At 41.4% G+C, this 14,416-nt stretch overlaps 2 long non-coding RNA genes across 2 annotated transcripts in view; both read left to right on the top strand.

Moving 5' to 3' along the window:
• The window catches only part of LOC308199437, a 282,512-nt gene that overhangs the window by 16,316 nt on the left and 251,780 nt on the right, over positions 1-14,416 (top strand). The gene's annotated exons all lie outside the window — the stretch shown is intronic.
• On the top strand, positions 6,940-13,081 carry LOC308199429. Its single transcript, XR_013954635.1, has 2 exons — positions 6,940-10,916; positions 11,272-13,081. It is a non-coding gene; the product is annotated as an uncharacterized lncRNA (long non-coding RNA).

Here is a 14,416-nt window from a genome sequence, read left to right as displayed (position 1 = left end):
CTCTTACATAGTTGTTTTCCAACACAGTTCTGTTCCTACTGTTGCAGAAACAAATCTCCTTTCCTTTTCTTTACCCGACAGCCTCTCTTGAGTAGGATATTCTTTACTCTTCTAGAGGATATAAGGGATTTACCTGAATGTTTCAGTCTTTCCTTCTTAATATAGGATATAGAGGCCACTTAGAAAATTGAAAGGAGAAATTCTTAGTTGTTTTAGTTTATTTAGCCCTTTGGTCTTTGTTCAGGGTGGCCTGATTCTGTGCAAAAATATGAAATCAAAGATAGACAACCTTGAGAGATATTTTTCCCACTCAGGAATATGTTCCCTGTATGTTGTTTGTGGTCTTACGATCCCTATGAATGGCCAAGTCCATTCCTCCTCACAATCCCCATCATAAATGACAGGGAAGAGCTGAAGCAGCGCAAAGGTTAGCTGAAGGTATGGTGAAGATACATTGTAATCCACCCAGTGGGAGAAAGAATGGTATTTTGTTTTTTATAACTCATATCAACAGTTGCAGAGTTTATTGCCAATGGTGAAACTCCAGGGCACAATAATGCTTGGCTGCACAGTTTTAAAACAGAAAGTGTGCCCGTGACGACAGCCCATGGCCAAACAGCCTGAAATTCCCTCACCAGCACTCACGGAAGGGAGGGGGTCCAATAACACAAGAGGATGGAAGCTGGCAAGGATAAGGACCAGCAGGAAGAAGAGCCTTTCCCCAAAACCGCTTCATTCCTCTGCAGATGGAAAAGGAAATACTCATGGCAGGGTGTGGAGCTGGGTAAGACAGCCCAGTCTGCTCCCTGCATAACAGCCAGTCCAACTAAGAAAAGGCGATGGGTGGTAGTAGGAGGAGACTCCCTTCTGAGAGGTACAGAGGCGCCCATCTGCCGACCTGATCCGCTCTTGAGGGAAGTCTGCTGCTTGCTGGGGGCTCTTGTCAAGGCCTAAGGACTATTATTTCCTGCTGCTGTTTTACACAGACACCAGATGATCAGACCAGTTATCCTTGGGGTACTCAGCCTCCAGACCTAGAGATCTGGGACGTGGGAGCAGAATACACCCCCCACAATTCAAGTGGAAACTGTTATAGACCTGCTGCTCCACCTGGACGGTCACAAGTCCATGGGGCCAAATGGGATCCACCCAACGGTGCTGAGGGAGCTGGCAGATGTGATTGTCAAGCTATTCTCCATCATCTATCAGCAGTCATGGTCAACCGAAGAGGTCCTAGATAACTGGAGAATTGCTACTGTGACACCCATCTATAAGAAGGGTCATAAGGAGGATCCAGGGCATTAAAGGCCTGTCAGACTGACCTCAGTGCCAGGGAAGATTATAAAACAGGATATCTTGAGTGCAATCACACAATATATGCAGGACAACCAGAAGATCAGGCCCAGCCAAAATGGGTTCATGAAAGGTAGGTCCTGCATGACCAACCTCATCTCCTTCTATGACCAGGTGACCCACCTGATGGATGAGGGAAAGCCTGTTGACATAGTCTGCCTAGATTTCAGCAAAGCCTTTGACACAGTCTGCCACAGTATTTTCCTGGAGAAGCTGGCAGCCCATGGCTTGGACAGGTATACTCTTTCCTGGGTTAAAAACTGGCTGGACGGCCGGGCCCAGACAGTAGTGGTGAACAGAGTGAAATCCAGCTGGCGACCTGTCACCAGTGGTGTTCTACAGGGGTGGTTGTTAGGGCTCATCCTCTTTAATATCTTTATTGATGATTTGGATTAGGGAATTGAGTGCACCCTCAGTAAGTTTGCAGACGACACCAAGCTGGGGGGAAGTGTCGATCTGCCGGAGGGTAGAGAGGCTCTCCAGAGGGACCTGGACAGGTTGGGTCCATGGGCAGAGGCCAATGGGAACAAAACCAGGTGCTCGGTCCTGCACTTTGACCACAACAACCCCATGCAATGCTTGGGGCAGAGTGGCTGGAAAGCTGTGCAGAGGAAAAGGATCTGGGGATGTTAATCAATCCTTACCTGAACATGAGCCTGTAGCGTGCCCAGGTGGACAAGAAGGCCAACAGCATCCTGGCTTGTATCAGGAATAGTGTAGCCAGCAGGATCAGGGAGGTGATCGTCCCCCTCTACTCTGCTCTGGTGAGGCCGCACCTCGAGTGCTGTGTTCAGCTTTGGGACCCTCAATATAAGAAAGACATCGAGGCCCTGGAGCGTGTACAGAGAAGGGCCACAAAGCTAGTGGAAGATCTGGAATACAAGTCCTGTGAGGAGCGGCTGAGGGAACTGGTGGGGTTTTTTTTGTTCGTTTGTTTGTTTTTTTGAGTCTGGAGAAGAGGAGGCTCAGGGGAGACCTTATTCTACCTGAAAGGAAGTTGGGGGGAGCTGGGGGTTGGCCTCTTCTCACAGTTAACTAGCAATAGGACAAGAGGGAATGGCCTCAAGTTGCACCAGGGAAGGTTCAGGTTGGAAATTTCGGGAAATTTCTTCTGCAAAAGAGTGTTCAGGTATTAGAATGGGTTGCCCAGGAGGGTGGTGGAGTCACTGTGCCTGGGGGTGTTTGAGGAAAGGTTGGATGTGGTACTTAGGAACATTGTTTAGTGGGTAATATTGCTGGTAAGTGGATGGTAAGAACAGATGATCTTGGAGGTCTTTTCCAATCTTTATGACTCTATGATGCATGCAGGAGCAGTCTGAGGAGTGTCAGGAGGGATTACAGAGCACTGGGAGCAGCTGTAAGGGACTCAGGAGTGCAGGCAGTCTTTTCATCAGTCCTGCCAGTCAAAGGGAAGGGGATTGAAAGGGCCAGTCTAATTTGAGGAACCTGGGCTGATGAGGGCTGATGGGGTCCACCTGTCAGAAAAGGGGAAGAAAAACGATGATGTCAGGAAAAGGTCCACAAAGATGATCATGGAGCTTGAGCTCTTCTCCTGTGAAGACACGCTGAGGGAGTTGGGCTTGTTCAGTCTGGAGAAGAGGAGGCTCCAGGGAGACCTTATAGCCGCCTTCCAATACCTAAAGGGGGCCTACAGGACAGCTGGAGAGAGACTCTTTGTCAGGGAGTGCAGTGATAGGACAAGAAGTAATGGCTTTAAACTAAAAGAGGGTAGGTTTACCTTAGACATAAGGGAGCAATTATTTATGCAGGGATTGGTCAGGCACTGGAACAGTCTGCCCAGAAGAGCTGTGGATGCTCCATCCCTAGAAGGTTCAAGGCAAGGTTTGATGGGGCTTTGAGCAGCCTGGTCTAGTGGAAGGTGTCTGTGCCCATGGCAGCAGGGTTGCAACTAGATAATCTTTAAATTCCCTTCCAAACATTCTATGATTCTCGGTGCATTTGAAATAAGGTGTGATTTAGAGTTTGGAAAGGATAATGATTTTGTGATGAGGTTTGGAGGTAAATTTGCCATGTTATAAATGTACTTAATATGACAAGAGATTATCTGAGTGCACTAATGTTTAAAGAACTGGGGAAACAAGCAGAATAACAATGAGTAAAGCCAAAATAATTATGGCATTATTTTCCCTTAAGTCATTTTTACAAAAAAAAAAAAATGTAATAAATAGCATTCACATTGAGATACCAGATCAGGTTGATAAACTTCTGCAGGCTTATGGTTTTTGGTTTTCCTTCGGAATCCCTGTTGTTCATGGTGGGAACAGGAGTCAAACCTACCTCCTGATTTCCTCATGTCCATCGTAAAAGTAAAAAGAAAAGCACAGACACACACAGTCATGCCTATATCTGTGTTAAACCTTGGGTTATGCTCATAAAAAAGTCTAAAATGTTTGTATACCTTTCACTGCTATTTCTCAGAGAAAAAGGATGCATTTACATGAACCTAATTTACTGTAGATGTAAATCTGGTAACAGCACTTGAGGCTAAAGAGTGATCTGAAGCTAGTAATAAAACTTTAAAATTATGTAATTAAAGCTACACTGAAGATATGAAATAAATATAGGCGTATATCTTCATGCATGCATTTAGATATTACGTCTATCATTGCCTATTACACATATGAGCTACCAAAATAAAATGTAAATGCTGTCTTGTTGCATAAGGGAGAGAATTAAATCTTTGTAGCTGGATTTAGTAGAGATGCATTGAAATCAATCTTTCTAAAAGACATTTTAAGGACATAAACAAGTGTTGTATATAGTCAGAGTAAAATTAAACACAAAAATGTATTGCCTCTGAGGCAGAACAAAATAGTTTCTTGCAGTGAACAATATTGCAGAGCCGCAGCATGGGTTTTGAATTCTATTTCAGTGAAGAAGTTCCATAAAGAAAAACACATTAATAAGCTTCTGTCTGTGATTGTGGAAGTTTTGAAATTCTTGATTTTAGTGTGCTAAGTGAGGACTCTTTCTTTCTTCCTTTCTTTCTTCCTTCCTGTCTTCCTTCCTTCCTTCTCTTTTTCTTTTTCTTTTTCTTTTTCTTTTTCTTTTTCTTTTTCTTTTTCTTTTTCTTTTTCTTTTTCTTTTTCTTTTTCTTTTTCTTTTTCTTTTTCTTTTTCTTTTTCTTTTTCTTTTTCTTTTTTTTCTTTTTCTTTTTCTTTTTCTTTTTCTTTTTCTTTTTCTTTCTTTTTCTTTTTCTTCTTTTTCTTTTTTCCTTCCTTCCTTCCTTCCTTTCTTCCTTCCTTCCTTTCTCTCTCTCTATTTCTCTCTCTTTCTCTCTCTCTCTCTCTCTCTCTCTCTCTCTCCTGCCCATTGCATCAAACAATCCATATCTTTAGAGAACCAAATAGAGAAAGAAACATCATTTCTTTTTAATAGGTTTCCCATATGGGAAATCAGAATCTTTTAAGATGAGAGAATCTTAGTATGACAGCACAGAACTACAGTGTATTTTCATAAAACCTCGTAATCCTTTGTCCTTTATTTTATCTGTACATATACATGCCTGCTATAATCCTTGTTTCACCTGTGTACTGCCAGAAAATGAGACTTCCACTGAAAGAGGTAAGCAAGCATTTTCCCCCTCAGACTGGGGAGAACCGTTAGCAAATGGATGAACTCACATGTAGGTGAGTTATTCAGGAATAAGCATGGCCTCTGAGAGTTTACTGCCCCCATTTAGTCTTCTTGCAACAGGACATGGGAAACAGTCAAAACAGAATGCAATTTCATTATTGTAGCACCCAGATGGATGGCTTGAATACAGTATTTGTTTTGTTTGTTTCCTAATGGCAGTTTTTCTGGCTTTCAAGATAATGAGGAAGAGGAATTGTGATATCCAGAGAAAGAGCTGAATACACATAATCATCATGGAACTTCACACTGATAAATTATCTTGATACTTGACACAGCAGATGTTCTGCATTTAATTTAATATCTTCAAAACATCATGGATGCCACACTGCGCATTCTGTGATCCCTATAGGAAATTATTGCCATTTCCTTTTTTTTTTTTTTTTTTCCTTTTAAAGAAAAAATCTTGGAAGAGTCTCTTGCTTTTACGCCCTTTTTAAAAATCACTGTTGGTCCTTTGAGTACAATGTCATTTTCAGTGTTCTTTCACTGGTGAAACCTTGAATTTTAATGTCTTCAAAGCATGTTAAAATGGATCCAACAAGGAGAATAAACGTTTTATAATCAAGCTTGTATTCCTTCCAAACAAAAAGAAATTGTTAGTCTTAATCTATACTGGGTTTTCTTTGTTTGTTTGTTTGAGTTTGTATTTTCAAGACATTTTTTCCATAGTCTCAGTTCTATTTGTATTTGGCGAGTTAAATGTTTTTCATCTACTTTCCTTCTGTGTGTTCTATATATTTCTCTTAGTAAGACTAATATTTGCCAGTGGAAAGAAAACTGCTGAACAGCAGTCTCCTTTATGCTGAACTAAATTAGGATGGTATTCACCTATGACCTCAACTTTGCTAAACTAACTAATGGTTGGAGGTGTTGACCTTTTATTTCTAAATATAGAAATAAAAATTCAGTGCAACTGTAGGGAACTGATTATAAAAAGAGAATGAAGAAGACATAAGTAGGGAAGAAGCACATTCTCTGTTTTCTTCCCCTTTCCTTTTACAGCTGAGTCAATTATAGACTCATTACACTATCTGTCTAATACTTAGCAGTCATGGGGAAGAACACAGACAAATTCCTATAGAAGATGATAGCAAAGTATTGTATAAATACTAATTACATTCAATAAGGTTACTGAAGGATCACCTTCTGGGACTTATGAGGCCCCTTGGCTTGATTTCCTAGTTTAGTTTTACTTGGTAAATGGTCAAAAGTCAAGGGAAAGGATTCAAGGTAGCTGTGACAGAAGGGGAACTACTTTAGAGACATCACTGTGGAAAGATATACTGAACTAGAGTTTTGAGGCATTCATACAGGACAGGAAAAGGCTGCTGCAGCAAAAGTGAAATGGACCAATTATTGGTAGGAATTTTAGAATCATTCAATCATAGAATCATTAGGGTTGGAAAAGCCCTCCAAGATCAACTCATCCAACCATCTCCATACTACCAACGTCACCCACTAAACCATATCCATAAGTACCAGATCCAACCTTTCCTTCAAAATCCCCGGGGATGGTGATGCCACCACACCCCTGGGCAACCCATTCCAATGCCTGACTACTCTTTCTGACAAGAAATGTCTCGTAATTTCCAACCTAAACCTCCAAGTGCAAGTTGAGGCCATTCCCTCTAGTCCAAATTATCTGCGAGAAGAGGCCGACCCCCAGCTCCCCACAACTTCCTTTCAGGTAGTTGGAGAGAGCAATAAGGTCTCCCCTGAGCCTCCTCTTCTCCAGAATAAACAACCCCGGTTCCCTCAGCTGCTCCTCAGGACTTGTATTCCAGACCTTCACCAACTTTGTAGCCCTTCTCTGGGCTCATGGTTCCAGGGCCTCAATGTCCTTCTTGTAATGAGGGGCCTAAAGCTGAACACAGCACTCGAGGTGCGGCCTCACCAGAGCAGAGTAGAGGGGGACAATCACCTCCCTGATCCTGCTGGCTACACTATTCCTGATACAAGCCAGGATGCTGTTGGCCTTCTTGTCCACCTGGGCACGCTACAGGCTCATGTTCAGGTAAGGATTGATTAACATCCCCAGATCCTTTTCCTCTGCACAGCTTTCCAGCCACTCTGCCCCAAGCATTGCATGGGGTTGTTGTGGTCAAAGTGCAGGACCGAGCACCTGGTTTTGTTCCCATTGGCCTCTGCCCATGGACCCAACCTGTCCAGGTCCCTCTGGAGAGCCTCTCTACCCTCCGGCAGATCGACACTTCCCCCCAGCTTGGTGTCGTCTGCAAACTTACTGAGGGTGCACTCAATTCCCTAATCCAAATCATCAATAAAGATATTAAAGAGGATGAGCCCTAACAACCACCCCTGTAGAACACCACTGGTGACAGGTCGCCAGCTGGATTTCACTCTGTTCACCACTACTGTCTGGGCCCGGCCGTCCAGCCAGTTTTTAACCCAGGAAAGAGTATACCTGTCCAAGCCATGGGCTGCCAGCTTCTCCAGGAAAATACTGTGGCAGACTGTGTCAAAGGCTTTGCTGAAATCTAGGCAGACTATGTCAACAGGCTTTCCCTCATCCATCAGGTGGGTCACCTGGTCATAGAAGGAGATGAGGTTGGTCATGCAGGACCTACCTTTCATGAACCCATGCTGGCTAGTATTAGTACTTTGTGTGGCCATCATTCTTGCACTTCAGGAGCCTTATCATGGAAACTATTAACGAGTACATACTTTACTCCAAATGAATTAAAATATATTTTGAAAACTTTGAATGTTCTTAGAATGTTCAAATTATCATCATTCATTTGTATGTCTCCTACATGTATTCCTGGTTTAGTCTAAGGTTAGATGACTGTTTAAAAATATCACCCAGAGATCTGTCCTGAGGGAGGATGGTTATGAGTGTCAATGTGTGTGGGAGATATCTATCATGATTGTCACCACCAGTGGTTTTGGAATTCACCTCTGAACAAATACAGAATCCTAAAATGTTGAGAGAATGTTTTAAAAAGATATGTCCTGATCCTGGCAATGACAGAGATTTACAGCTCACCTCACTGTGCTGGAGTCTGGCCTGCATCTATCAAACACTATTGAACAGTATTCAGCACCTTCAGGAAGAAGATAATGCCTCTGGATCTGATCCAACTCCTGTAACAGGAACTGTGGCCTCTCCAACCCCCACAAAAAACACTGCAGCTGAACCAAGGAACCCACCCATGCCAGTATCAGTTACCCTTACACAGAAGCCAAAACAATGGATGCAAAAGTCAGTTTATCTAGTTAGGGAAGAAACTTCTACTAACGAGGGGCAAGAGGAAGAATTGGATGAGGCAGTCTACACTGAAGCAGGGCCATCATGGAAACAGGAGGAGGAAGAAGCAGAAATAAACAATGCTCACCCTATCCCTGGGTGAGCTGTGAGATATGTGAAAAAATTTCTTTTTTCAGGGACATCATGCTGAACAACAAAACTGGGGGGAGTTGGCCATGGGCAGTCACAGCCTCTGCTTGGGGACTGGGAGGGCATCGGTCAGTGGGTGGCAAGCAATTACATTGTGCATCACTTGTTTTGTATATTATTATTATTATTATTATTATCATCATTTTTATCATCTTCCTTTTCTGATTTTCTATCTTATTAAACCATCTTTAGTTCAACCTATGAGTTTAACCTTTTTTCTGATCCTCTCCCCCATTCCAAGGAGGGGGAGTGAGAGAGCAGTTATGTGGTGCTCAGCTTCCTTCTGGGTTAAACCACAAGAGTAGGTAATGGTTTTCATAAATGAAGCAAAACATAACCATAGGAACAGATGATTTTGTTCTATTCAAAAGTCTTCCTTTTTCTAAGTTAGGACTCAATATTCACTTGGAGAAATATATATATATATATATCTTTTTTTTTTTAGTGAATTCAGGGGAAGCCAAGGGCAGATGAAAAATGAGCAGAACATTTGCAAACAAAATACATCACCATGCTCTGTGGACATAAAAAGCATATCTATCAGTTTGGCAATTCATTCCTTCCTAAGACTATTAATGACTTGAGCTAATGAGAAACGTAGAGTTCTATATATAGTAGTGATGTGCCTTCAGTTCTTCCTTTATGGCACTAATGAGGCATTTCTTAGCTGTTGAAGAGAAAAGATTTTAATTCTTCATTCTAAAATCATGGCTGGGATCTGTAGTTGCAGATCCCAAGCATCTGGTAGATCATTTGCTGACTTTCAGCAATGGATACTATCTGTCTTCTGGATCAAACCATCAGAATATCACAACACTTTATTTGGGGCTCTGATAAAAATAAAACTTGGAGGGTTGTAAATTTTTATTCAGTTGTACTACAAAATAGACTAAATGATATGCACATTTGCACAAAATCAGGACAGTCTCTAATCTTCTCCTTTAATTAATAGGTTCTTTTTTGTTGTTGTTGTTGCAGTTGTAAGGCATTAGTGTATTATATATTACTGTATATATAATAACTCCTGGAGTTATTCAGTAGCTTAAAATACATTGATTTTCTACAACATTTTTTCAGCTGTAAAAACACTGGTAGGAACAGTACATCTAATCATCATCTGAAAGCCCCATAAAACTATTTGAGTGCTCACTATTAAAAACCTGCTGTGATGGGAAGCTACAGCAAATGAATTCTTTTCTCAACTTTTTCAATGTTGGGTCTCGTCCTCCTTTTTCTATCCAGTTCCAACTGGGAAGTATCAGTGTCAGAGGAAATGAGAGCTGCTATGTATTGAATAAAGATAACTGAAAACTGAATAGCTGGAGATTTCATCTTGAAAAAATTATTTTGGTCTTATTTTTAAGACCTTTGTATTATTATTACTTCCTCGGAAGCTCTTGGTGCTTGCTGAAATTGATCCTTTGGTAGTTATGCTTTGCAACACACAGCAATGGTGATGGTTTCCCACTTTCTGCTCATAGATCTAATATATCCTCCAACTGTCTCTGCCCTCATACTGAGATCTGGGATAGAAACCCGCTTCATCCCCAGACTGAGGAAAGACATTTCTCAAATCTGACACATTCTGCCTCAAAATTCAACTGCAAAAAATGGCTTTGATATTTTTTGTCTTTAGAAAATTAAGTATAAACTCCTCTGATATTTATTTTTGTCTATTCTTGGATTGCAATTTGAGGATGAAATTACATTGACATTGAATGACTGTGCTCTGAAAATACTCCCAACAGATTATTTCTCTATATACAGCTACATAAGTAATGTAAATCTTAATGTAAGAGTTGTTCATATGTGGGTTCATAATGTGATATATGGAGTAATAATTCGTGTCAAGAAGAGGGTTGATGTTAATAAAGAAGGGGGAGATGTGGGAGTGTGGCCATGGGGGTCGACAAGCCCCATGGTTGGTGATAACATCGGACTCTTAACGAAGAGGCCATCAGGAATGTAAAGAGTTTACAGGGAACAAAGAAGGGTGATTCAGGAGACGCCACGCTGTCTCGGCTTGCTTGTTCTGCCGTTAAGGCATGGAAGTTGCTGGGGGTTTGCTGGTTGCCGGGCAAAGTTGTTCGACCAATGAAGACTTAGTGGAAAAGGACTGCTGTGGGGCAAACAGTACAAGAAGGGAGCCTGTCCTCAATATGGGATGCAACACGATATGATGAAGTTCGGTCATCAATAAAGAAGTAGCAGTTACTGATCTTAACAGAACCCTGGTGTCCGTGTGGTCGTTACGCCACAAATGGCACCCGAACAGGGACATGAACAACAGGAACAGGCTAACAGAACAGGGGCCAGGACAGGAACAGGGCCATTGATCGCCTAATGAAGATAGGTTCGGCCAAACTCAGCAAACCTCTCTAAGAAGCTCGAATAGAAAGAAAGTCGCTGGAAATAGGCGCACCGGAGCTGGAAGGAAGCTCAAGCTGAGAGAAGCTGACCCGCGCACACAACTGCCCCTCGCTGGCCGAAGGTAAGCAGTTGCGTGCTATGGGGAATCATACGTCCTTAGAAACAAAGACTGTCCTGGTAACCTTAGAGCTTATTCCCTTTATTAACAATCAGATAGTTTATGACCCTGGAACATGGGACCAGAATGAGGTCAAGGTGTGGGTTGCGGTGGGATTGCTCGGCACCTGGCGAGCAGTCTCTGAGGCCTTAAAGAGCCGTGTGCGACCACGATCAGAAACGTGTGGTTTGCCAGATAGTGAGGGAGCTGCGGGCTGGTCCACCGATCTTTCCGCTACACCATCGGCCCCCCACCGCTACTGCCGTCGCAGGCCTTTGCTGTTACGCCCCTGGTGACCTGGACGTTCCTTTTGATCCAGGCCCTATAGGCCCTGAAAAGGAGCCGGATCTGTTTCCCTTCGATCCAGGAGGAACAGGACACATAAGGCCCGAAGGCCGAGTTGCTTAGCAACTTAAAGCGAGACATATTGTTCCCACGGCTAGCCCTGGAATTCTCCGGTGTTTGTAATCAAGAAAAGGAATGGAAAATGGAGACTGTTATATGATCTGAGAAAAATTAATGAAGTCGTGGAAGATATGGGAGCACTTCAACCAGGATTACCAACTCCAACTATGCTCCCCAGTCATGGACATTACTATTAATAGACTTAAAGGATTGTTAAACACTTGCCAGAATTCGGAAAACTTTGCCATGTTTATGTTTCAATTGATACCTTTTCTGATTGTACATATGTATAGGCATACTTGGGTTTCTTATGAATATGTAAAAGCAATGTTCTATATATTTAGAAAGTTCGACGGCTGTGTGTGCGTGTTGGTAGAGCGTAGACTCCCCGCGCACCCAGCGCTGTTTACTTGCCTTTTATAAATACTACTAAATTCAGATTGAGTTGTATCTTCATTTATAACAATAATATATTGTAGCTTAGTAACCTTCTATTTTATAAGGCATAGGACAGCACAAACTTGATCAAATAGACAGAGCCTGAATTTCACCTCACTGAAATACACTGTGGATTATGCATTACTCTATGTAAAATTACTTTCATTATTTAGTTAAATGATCAAATTTCATTTTACCAAAACCTTGTCTTTAATCTATGAGAATGTTGTCACCAAAAACTGTAATTATCACTTTGGAATGTCATATCACAATATTGACCAACCTGGTTTTCCCACACAACCACTTATTTTACTGTTTTCTGCTTTTCCTCATTTAAAAGTTTTCTGTTGCATTAGTCCTCTGCCAGAGGCTGCCGATCACCACAGCAGCTTTCATTATCAAGTGTGTCAAAAGACTCATTACAAAAGAGGCAGCAGCAGCTCACACTCACAGACTGCAATCACCATGACAATAGGCAAAACTGCCTAGAGTAAGGTCACATTTCCATGGCTAACCACCCTGCTGGGAAAGATACTGCTTTGATTGTGAGTTAGTAGCTGGAGCTTGCTTTTCTATTCAGAAAAATGCTGAAACTGGTGGACTTGCCAGCTCTGAAATTGAGATAACTCTTGAGTGTGTGCATGCAGAAAAGGCAACATTCTGAATTTCAAAAAAGATTGTGTGTGTATATACATATATAAATACGTTTTCAACATAACTATCTCAGCACTATCTACTCTCATCTGCAGCAAAAAGCCAATTCTTAAACCTGTTTTATCTTCTCACTCACACCTGGATTGGACTTCTTTAAACTTTAAACTTTCATTATCTTGAATTTGAAGGAATGATCTCCCATTTTGAAACAGCAGGGTACTTAGGAGGAATAAACTGACTTATACAGAGACATTCCAGTTTCTATTAAACAAAATCCAGCTCTAATTGCTTTGTTTATATTATAAACATTTTAGATTAGTATGACATGTTCTTATGTGTTTGGGAGGAAAGGTAGGGAAATGTTATCACTTTGCATATATTTCCTTCCAAATTTTTAGATTAAAGAGATACTCTATAGTTAAAATGATGTGGTGTACAAGAGAAACACGTGGTTCTTTACTCAAGTAGACACTTCCTAAAAGCTCATTCCTGTTTGACCAATATTTTTACTTTATAGACTGTTGTAGTAATGACATGAGACATGAGACTATTGTTGCAGTGAGAATAATCCTGTGTTCAAATATTATCAAAAATTATATCTTGTTCGTATATGTATTCAGCTTATATGTTTTCACCACAGCTGGAAAAATTGTATTTCATGCTTCTGAAAGCATTTTGTCAAATATCTACTTGCCAAGTTACCTGTTATTTTAGTAAAGACCAGTTTTCACTTATGAGATTTGACTAATAAATGAGAATTTTCAATAAACTAATAAACTTCATGCAATTCAGAATGTAGATTATAACCTTGCATTCATGCTCCTTTGAAAATAGGAATCCAAATACTCAGATTATGAAACTAGGAAAAGAAAAAATAAATTTAAAAAAAGGAAAAAAAAAAGTCACTCTCAGTTGATCTCTTTTAATAAAGACACAGTTAGTATAATTTCTCTCATACAATCATAGAATAGCCTGTGTTAGAAGTGAAAGGGACTTCAAGGATCATCTAGTTCCAACCCCCCTGCCATAGGCAGGGATGCCACCCACTAGACCAGTTTACTCAGGTCCTCATCTAACCTGGTCTTGAACACCTCCCAGCATGGGGCATCCACAGCCTCTCTGGGCAACCTGTTCCAGTGTCTCACCACCCTCTGAGTGAAAAAAATCCTTCTAAACTCCAATCTAAACCTCCCCTCTTTTAGGTTAAAACCATTCCCCCTTGTCGTATCGTTATCTACCCAACTAAAGAGTCCTTCTCTATCCTTTTTATAAGACCGCTTTAAGTATTGAAAGGCTGCGATGCAGTCATCCCAGAGCCTTCTCTTCTGTAGGCTGAACATTGCCAGCTCTTTCAGCCTGTCTTTATAGCAGAGGTGCTCCAGCCCCTTAATTATCTTTGTGGCCCTCCTCTGGACCCACTCTTAAGAGCTCCACATCCTTCTTGTGCTGGGGCCTCTAGACCGGGACTCAGTACTCCAAGTGGGGCCTCACCAGGACTGAGTAGAGGGGGACAGTCACCTCCCTCAACCTGCTGACCACTGTTTTTTTAATGCAGCCCAGGATGCAGTTGGCCTTTTGGGCTACAAGCACGCACTGCCAACTTATTTCTCTCTCTTTTAGGTTTTTATTTATACTTTACATGCAACATTACAGTCTATAAAGGAGGCAAAATGATGTTTAATTCTGTTAACCTATTCAGGTGTACTTTCTGTCGATTAAGAAGTAGTTATAGAAGGAGCAGCAGTCAAGTAATTAAGAAGCAGGTGTACAATATGAAATGTCAAGCTTAAAAAATATTAATTTTGGTTTATTGTTGAATAATGGACATTTTTGCCTGCCAGTTCTCATCTTTTAATTTAGCTTATAAAATGCAATACCCTGTATCTGTCCCATCAGGGTGCTCTTATTATTTCATATTTTGTACAGGAAAGTTTTGTCTCATCATCTGTTCTGTTGTCTCATTCCAA

The sequence above is a fragment of the Anser brachyrhynchus genome (genome assembly GCF_964034855.1).
Source record: "Anser brachyrhynchus genome assembly, chromosome: 8".
Lineage (NCBI taxonomy): Eukaryota > Metazoa > Chordata > Aves > Anseriformes > Anatidae > Anser > Anser brachyrhynchus.
This window is presented reverse-complemented; position numbering and strand designations above follow the sequence as displayed.